Source organism: Myotis nattereri (assembly GCF_964212035.1).
Source record: "Myotis nattereri genome assembly, chromosome: 4".
NCBI classification, from domain to species: Eukaryota; Metazoa; Chordata; class Mammalia; order Chiroptera; family Vespertilionidae; genus Myotis; species Myotis nattereri.
Genome location: NC_138079.1, coordinates 45,299,824 through 45,307,640, shown reverse-complemented (window position 1 = coordinate 45,307,640; position 7,817 = coordinate 45,299,824).

Sequence of the window (7,817 nt, the reverse complement as noted above, 5' to 3'; positions counted from 1 at the left end):
AGACACAGGATTCTATGAATAAAGGCAGTTACCATTTTCTTTAATGTATTGCTTTCAAAGATTTACCACTGAATCCTATTCTATAACCCAAAAGGCAGTGTAGGTAGTTTTAAGCCTAGGGAATATTCAGATATTCCCTTTGTGGCGTTGGTGTGATGGTAGGATGCAGAAGAGGAATAAGGATCAGCTTCCACATCTGATGGACTGTTGCTGTCACACAGTCTTACTGAGGGGCTGGATGGCATAATGGGCACTGCAGTTCACAGATTACTACGTTCAGTTACTCCCCCTAACCTTCCTGGCTTCAGAATCTTTTTATTCCATCTCTCCTAGAATTTGTTTTGTACTGATAATTAGTTCCTGGTTGGCCTCAGCTCTGCCAATGGTAGGGGCATGTCTTCTTTCTAAGCAGTCTTAAAAGATAGTCAATCAAAACGCCACATAGTGTGTCGAATTCCCTCTGTGGCTTAAAGTTTATAATCAAGTCCAGTGTCTCCTCAGTGCCTGTGCTGCTGGTCGAGGCACTATCCTGAATGCTCTTACATATTCAAATTCCAAATAGCCCTTTTGTGCTAGGGATAATAGTAATATGCAATGTGTAATAGGCTCTTTCATCTTAGTGATATGCAGACCAGACTAGTTTTATCTTAGGACAAAATAGAAGTTTGAATGAACTAACTTCTCCAAGTTTACAAAATCACAAATAAAACTAAGATCTCTGCTTAGTTTTGTGAAAAGAACTAGGACTTGTAAATAGAATATTTGTGTTTCATTATTCTTTCAAGAAACATATAGTATATTATCACTAAAGATAGATAAGTACATTTTCTTCCCTCCAGTAGTCATAAAGTAGTAGTGGGTGAAAGAGCATTTATAATTGAGATAATGCCAGGTTTCTAGAAGAAAATAAGGGTGACAACGCAGTCAGGGATATGAACTTCGAAAGAAGCAATGCCTAAGCTGAATTTAAGAGCAGTATGCAAAGGCACCAGTGGTATATTGACCATAAGTACCTAGCTTGTGCCACCTGGGGATTAGTAAGATAAGCCTAGAAAGGTAAGCAGAGGTTAGATCCTAGAGGGTATATATTTTTCTCATTTCCTATTACCTACCTCAAAATTGAAGCTCAATATGTGTTCCCTCTTGCCTAACCAAAAAAAAAAAAAGTCAACAAAAAAATAAAATCCTTCCTTGGTGAATATATAAACAAGGTTGAACATATATATTGGCCCAGGAATACAATAGCATACGCGTCAGAGACTCACCTGCTAAGTATGTATAGCAATGGCAACCGGGTCAAGTATTTTTAAGAACCCTAGTCACCCACACTCCATCAGTGCCAAAGCAGCCATGATTGTTAAAGCACGCATCAGCACAAGAGCAGACATTTCTTGGGTGTACAAAAAAATATTTACAATAAGCAAGGACTTAATGCTCTTTTCAAAGCCTGTGAGAGGTTACTGGATCATGGGAAGCTAAAAACAAGAATGGAAAGACTGCTCTTTACTCTCTTGGTATTCAGTGACAATAGATGTTCAGAAGATAAGTAGCTGAGCACAGCAAGTACACAACTAACGTCATTTTGTTATAATATTGATGAGATGCCTTAGGAGCTTAACTCTTGTTTATATCCATTAGCCTATGGCGAACTTGCTTTTGCTATACATAGTTTTATTGAAAGTCAGAACCTATTGATGTTAAGTGAGAACTCTAATAGCGTTGTGGATACTGTGCAGCCTTGTTCTCAATAACAATTAGCAAGTTACACTAGCTTCCAGAAATAGCTTCACAATTATGTCATTTGTATATTGCCCTCCATGGTGTCTTTTACTTTGCCCTAAATTAATCCCAAATTATCTGAAATGCCACTCCAATGTCAGAAAAAAGGGGGAGAATTGGAAATACATTTCCTGTGATTTTAAGAGTGCAATTAATCATCTTTCTTTGGTTAGTCCTCACGCCTATGGTGTATAATAAAGATCAAAATGAACTCTCAAGAGCCTCCTAATTTTTATTGTCAGATGAGTGAAAGTTTCTTTAAAGGTTAAAAAAGTTGAAATTGACATCTTTTAAGTAAGATGGTAAAAGAGAAATGTCTTTTTTTTACCTTCATTTTTTAATTAATGGTCAAGATCAGTTTGGGGGAGTTTATATGTTTTTGGTTGTTGTGTTGCAACTTAGGACTGTTCAGTCTATTACTGTTTCTTTGAGTGAGCCTTCAATAGTCTAAATTACTTACTTTAGGTAGGAAGTCATTAATTCCCCCAGAGATGGTTAAAATCTGATTTTTTATATTGCCTCCTTTTGAGTAGCATGGTCTTTCTGCTGTTGTCTTCCCAGAGCGGATGTAACAGACATACCTTTGTTAGTTAGACCTGTTACTAAAAAGAATTCATGTAACCAAATGAATTGCAACAACTATGCAGAGGTGGGCAAAAGTAGGTTTATAGTTGTTTGTATGGGAAATCATACAATAATTAATAATATAAGAATAAACTGTTTCCTCATACAAATGTAAACCTACTTTTGCACACCCCTGTATTTGTAGCTGAATTTTGAACTCAAAAAATATTTCAGATGTGAATAGAAAAACAGTGTCTTAGTTTCCTTTGATGTGTATTGTAAACCCCTCACTGCTCCATTTTATTACCAGTTGATGTGAGACTGTAGAGAAAGTCACTGAATTTCTGATTTCTAACTACTCAAACGAATTCAAAATGGTTGCTTAAGACCATTGAATTTAACATAGTAGAAAAGCAAAATCTGCAAGTCTGTTTCAACTCAGAAGATTTGCACTGATATCCTTAACCATAGAGATTCGTCTGGATTGGGGTGTGGGGGATCATAAGTATTAGAAATAAGGGTAGTCACCAAACACACTGTAAAGTATGAGAACTACAAAATACCCAGACACTAATAGTGTTTGAACTTGTTTTGACAAGGGAAGTGGCCTAGAAGCAAATGTGTAGTGATTGAGGATTTTTACTCAAATGCCAAACTGTAATTTTTGAGCCACTTTAACATTTTTGGTCAAGTACTATGTCTAGGCTAAATGCTGGAAAAATAATGCACAAAGATACTAAACTGTTTAAAAAGAACCGTTTAAGGCATAAAGGATTTCAAGAAGGCTGGCATCAAAGCAATACTTGCAGTATTGAAGTGTTAAAGGAAAGTTTCCTGCAGACTTCAAGTAGGACCAATATATTTCACCTTGGAAATTAAAAATTATGAAGTTAGAATAATCACATTATTATTTAATTAGGGCTCCTGGAAAACAAGACAGTTTTTTCTTTCAATTTTATTTCATAAAAACATTGTTTATTCTTTGCTTGTTTTTCACTTAATGTTATGAATTCACAAATGGAACCTCTGTTAAATCTTGGAAAGTAATGAGTGTAATGTGACTTGTATGTTTAAGAAGTTTACAATCCTTCCTATATAATAAAGAGCTAATATGCTAATTAGACCAAACAACAGAATGACCGTTAAGACATCCTTCCGAACGAAGCCGAGGCTGTGAGGGCCGGCCCGGGGCAGCCAGGTCTTCAAGGGCCGAGCCCCTTGCACGAATTTCATGCATTGGCCTCTAGTGTGAAAATAAGAATCCTGGATGGGTAGCTCAGTTGGTTAGAGTATCATCCCATACACCAAAAGATTTTGGGTTTGATATCAGGCTGGAGTGCATACAAGAGGCAACCAATAGATGTTTCTCTCATATCAGTGTTTCTTTCCCTTTCTCTAAAAAGCAGTAAACATATATGACAATAAGAGCTGTAGACCACAAAAATATTCAGGTAGTAGAGTTAGATTAGTTTTCTGAAAATTCAGTCTTATGAATAATCTAAACCTCATTCAGAGATTTCTGTTAATGTGCCCCTGTTCTCTAATTCAAAGACAAAATAACTGATCTAATTATAAACCCACCATGTAAAATAGCATTTATACTCTGGCAACTCCAAAACTCACTGAGTTTTTAGTAAGTATCACAAGCACCTTTTCAAAGAAGTGTAATTTAACCTATTAACACTTAGAAATTGGACATAGAAAACTATTGAGATATTTGTTGAATCCTTAGGCAATTAGTTTGACCTGCCATGAAGAATAGAAATAGTAGTAGAACTCAGGATAATTTTTGTGCTCCCAAGAAATGTGAAATTAATCCCTTGGCATTTCTGCCTCACAAGGTAGCGACCATAACTCCCTTTCTACTCCTAGAAAAATGTGAGAACTGATTGCATGTCAATAATAACATCAGGATATACAAGATAGAGCAAGACCAATACAGCTCCTGCTATCATGGAACCTGTGTTCTAGTGAAGACCAACTAACCAAAAAGTTAAGTAAGCATACCCAACCTCTAGTAAGGAACCTGAAGAAAACAGCATTATTTAAATGGAGTGGTCAGAGAAGGCCAGTCTGAAGCATGAGTTTAGAGGCAGAAGGAACAGCATATTCAAAGACCCAGAGACAGGAAAAGAGCTTGGAACTTGAAGTGGTCAAGAAACGCATAGGACACTAGCATAAAGAATATTCTAAGTGAGACAAAGAATGGTGTAAATTGGATAGAAAAACAAGCCAAATCATGCAATGCTTTGAGCCAAAGAAAAGGCCAGCAGACTCATGCAAAAGATCACTACACAATTGGACCAGGTTTAGTAGTTTCTCTAAAGCTGCTATGTTGAATACTGGGCCTGAACTCCACAGGGAAGGAAAGGCTAGAAGCTTCAGGATAGATTAAAACCCCATGTCAGTTCTTACTCTGATCTTGGTGCTGTGGATGTTCTGAAGAAAGGCCAGACCCCTTGATCTTGGGAGGTAAACACAACCTCTGACCCAGAAATCAAAAGCTGAAGGAGAAGGTAGAGTAGTTGTGGGTCCAGCTGTTGCCTCAGGATAACAAAGCAGCACATCTGTGACAGTAGATACTAGTATAAGTGAACAAAATGGCCATTGCCTCACCTCTGCCATCCACATTACACACACGATTCTCCTGTAGCCCACTCTACCCAGAACCTTCTAGGGAAAGGAATTCTAGGAAATGTAGGTCGGCCTAACCAAGTTGACACATTACTAGGCCATTGTGACCTCTAAGACCCTTCCACCTGGATCTGCTCCCAGCAACTCGAATTTAATGTTTCCCAAACTAAGCTCTTTATCTTCACTTCTAAACATGCTTCCATGTTTCCCTCTTTTTGTAAGTGACACAACTTTCCTTCTATGATCAAAATTTCTAATCCACTAAACTTCTTTCCTCATTTTCCTCTCTTGCTTCCACCAATCTGTAACTTAGTCCTATTTTTATTTCTGCAGTGCCCATTCCTGTTGTACGAGTTCAAACTCACCAGGTGATTACACAAGCCCACATATTGATTTCATATTTAGCTTGATATAAGCCCCATTCTGGAACCCCAGAAGTACAACAGGGCATTCTCCCTATAAAGACACGGGGAGTGAGTTATGGTGGAGGAGCCAGCATGCTGATACCATTATTTAAACCAAGAAAAACACTGTAGACAAGATGAAAGATCTAATAAAAAGGTGTTCTTATTCCTGATCCTAAAACTTTAACAGCTGGGCTTTCCCATGTGGAATAATGTTACATAAATAACTCAGCCAGGAAACAGAGAGGCTGTGAAGAAGTCCAACAAAATGATAGATGATCTTGGATACTCTGAATATCACACCCAATGGAGTCAACAACAAAAATTTAAAAAGTGGTCTTGGAAGGTACTGGTGAGTTGGTGCTGGATATGACCAGCAGACTTTACAGTACCTGAGTTATGTATTACTAACTTTACAGAAGTATTCTTTGTATTTAAGCATATTAACACTGATCTACCCCACCGGGATTTTTTCTGCAGCATCCAAATTTGTCATTTTTTAACTAGTTGTGGAAATCTAGAGAAATTGGCTCTCAAAAAATAAACTTGTTGAAATTTTAAACCAAAATAACTCCATTCTTATATTTAATTTTTTCCTAAAGGGAACACATATCACTGAAGACATCTTATTTAGTATTTTGTCCACACAATCTAGGTGTAGCTCATGTTACATTTTCTATTCCCACTTCTTCCTTCCACTGAAGTATACATAGTCTGCAGTTACAGCACAAATGCCAGAGCTATGAGAAAATAGAGGAGTGAGGAACAGAACTGCAGTCTAAGAAAGCGAACTCGGCTCTCCTTATAGAATAAGGAAGTGGTGAGAGGGAGCCACATCTGTGTTAATAGATACAAAACTTTGGGGCAAGTCTCATCTCCCTCAGGTTTGGGTTGGCCCCCACTTACATTTCTCAGCAGTTGCTTAAACGGACAAAGCACTCTTAGAGAATGAAGATTCATTTGTTTTTTTACAAACATTTCCTTGGCCATCCAGTGTGATTGGAATTTCTTCTTTGTGAAATGTACTCAGGAATCCACCTTGCCAGAGTTATGTGAGGGCTTTCAGTCTTTCCAAGAGTTACAGGAGACATCCTGTGATTATAGTAGTGGCTCCTCCAGCAGGAAGCATTCAGGGAGCACGTGGTTGCTGCTTAACCTGATCCTGAAATTACCCTTATCTATGAACATCATCAGCAAGAATCAACTCACCATTGGCTAATACCATGCAAAGGCAAATATCCACATCAACCTGACAGTAGAGAAAGAGAAAACAATAAAAATAAATAAAACACACTGCGAGGTGTTTTAATTGCTTATCACTTCCCCCAACTCTCAGCCCTCCTGGTTTTACTCACTATGATGCAAGGCAATACACTATTGTAACTGCATTTACCTCTGACCACCCCAGCACAGTATGTCGCTAAGCAAGAGATACCTCTGTTTCCTGTTATTTATTCTTTGTTTTAAGAAACTATTGACCTCTTAAGTAACAAGCCTTGTGCTTGAGGGATGGTGATAAAACTCCTTCAGAGTCATGTGGAAGACATATTTCCATGGCACCTTTCGTTTCATACTTAAAATGACTTAAAAATTTTCTCATTACAAAATTGAAATCTATGAATTACAGAAAATTTAGAAAACACAAGTACACAAAAAGAAAATAAATGTTGCCAGTAATCCTACCAGCCCAAAGTAACCATCATTAACTATTCATGTATAGATAGCCATGTAAAGATAAAACATATGTAATTTATTTTTATAAAATAGTGCATGCTATTTTATGGCCTCGCCCCTTAACAATATATCATGAACATCTTTAAATGAATTATAAATTTTTGCTAATATAGCCTTTTAATATAATTGGAGAGTATTTCACTATAGAATACAACATAATATATTGAATGTATAGCCTGCCTTTGGAAATTATATTTTTCTACTTCAGAAATGATACATTTAAAAGAACAGCATGGCACAAATCACATCAGTGTCCACTAAGATTGATTTGTATCACACACGTGCTTAAGTTAATTGCATATCTAAGTTTGCACTTAGGTCTGCATGAGCAGTGTTTCTTTTTTGGGGCAAAAGAGTTGACTGCTTACTTCTATTTATTTCAAGCACACTTAGAAATAGCTCCCACTCCACCTCTACCCTTAAAAAGTTTAACATTCATTCTTGTCAACCTTTAATAGAGTAGGGCACAATTCATTTTAAGTCATTCCCTCCTCCACTACCATGAGTCTTCAAAGAAGTACCTGCCTGCATTAGGCTGGGGAATCCAGTTCTATTAAACATTGCAGTACACCAAGCAAAACAGAGTTGTTCCCCAGGTTAGGCAAAATAAGTTGGACATTGAGACATGAGAGAGGCAGAATAGTAGCAGACAGAGATACTTAAAAAGTAAGCCCAGGATGTGGGCATGCCATACAACTGAGC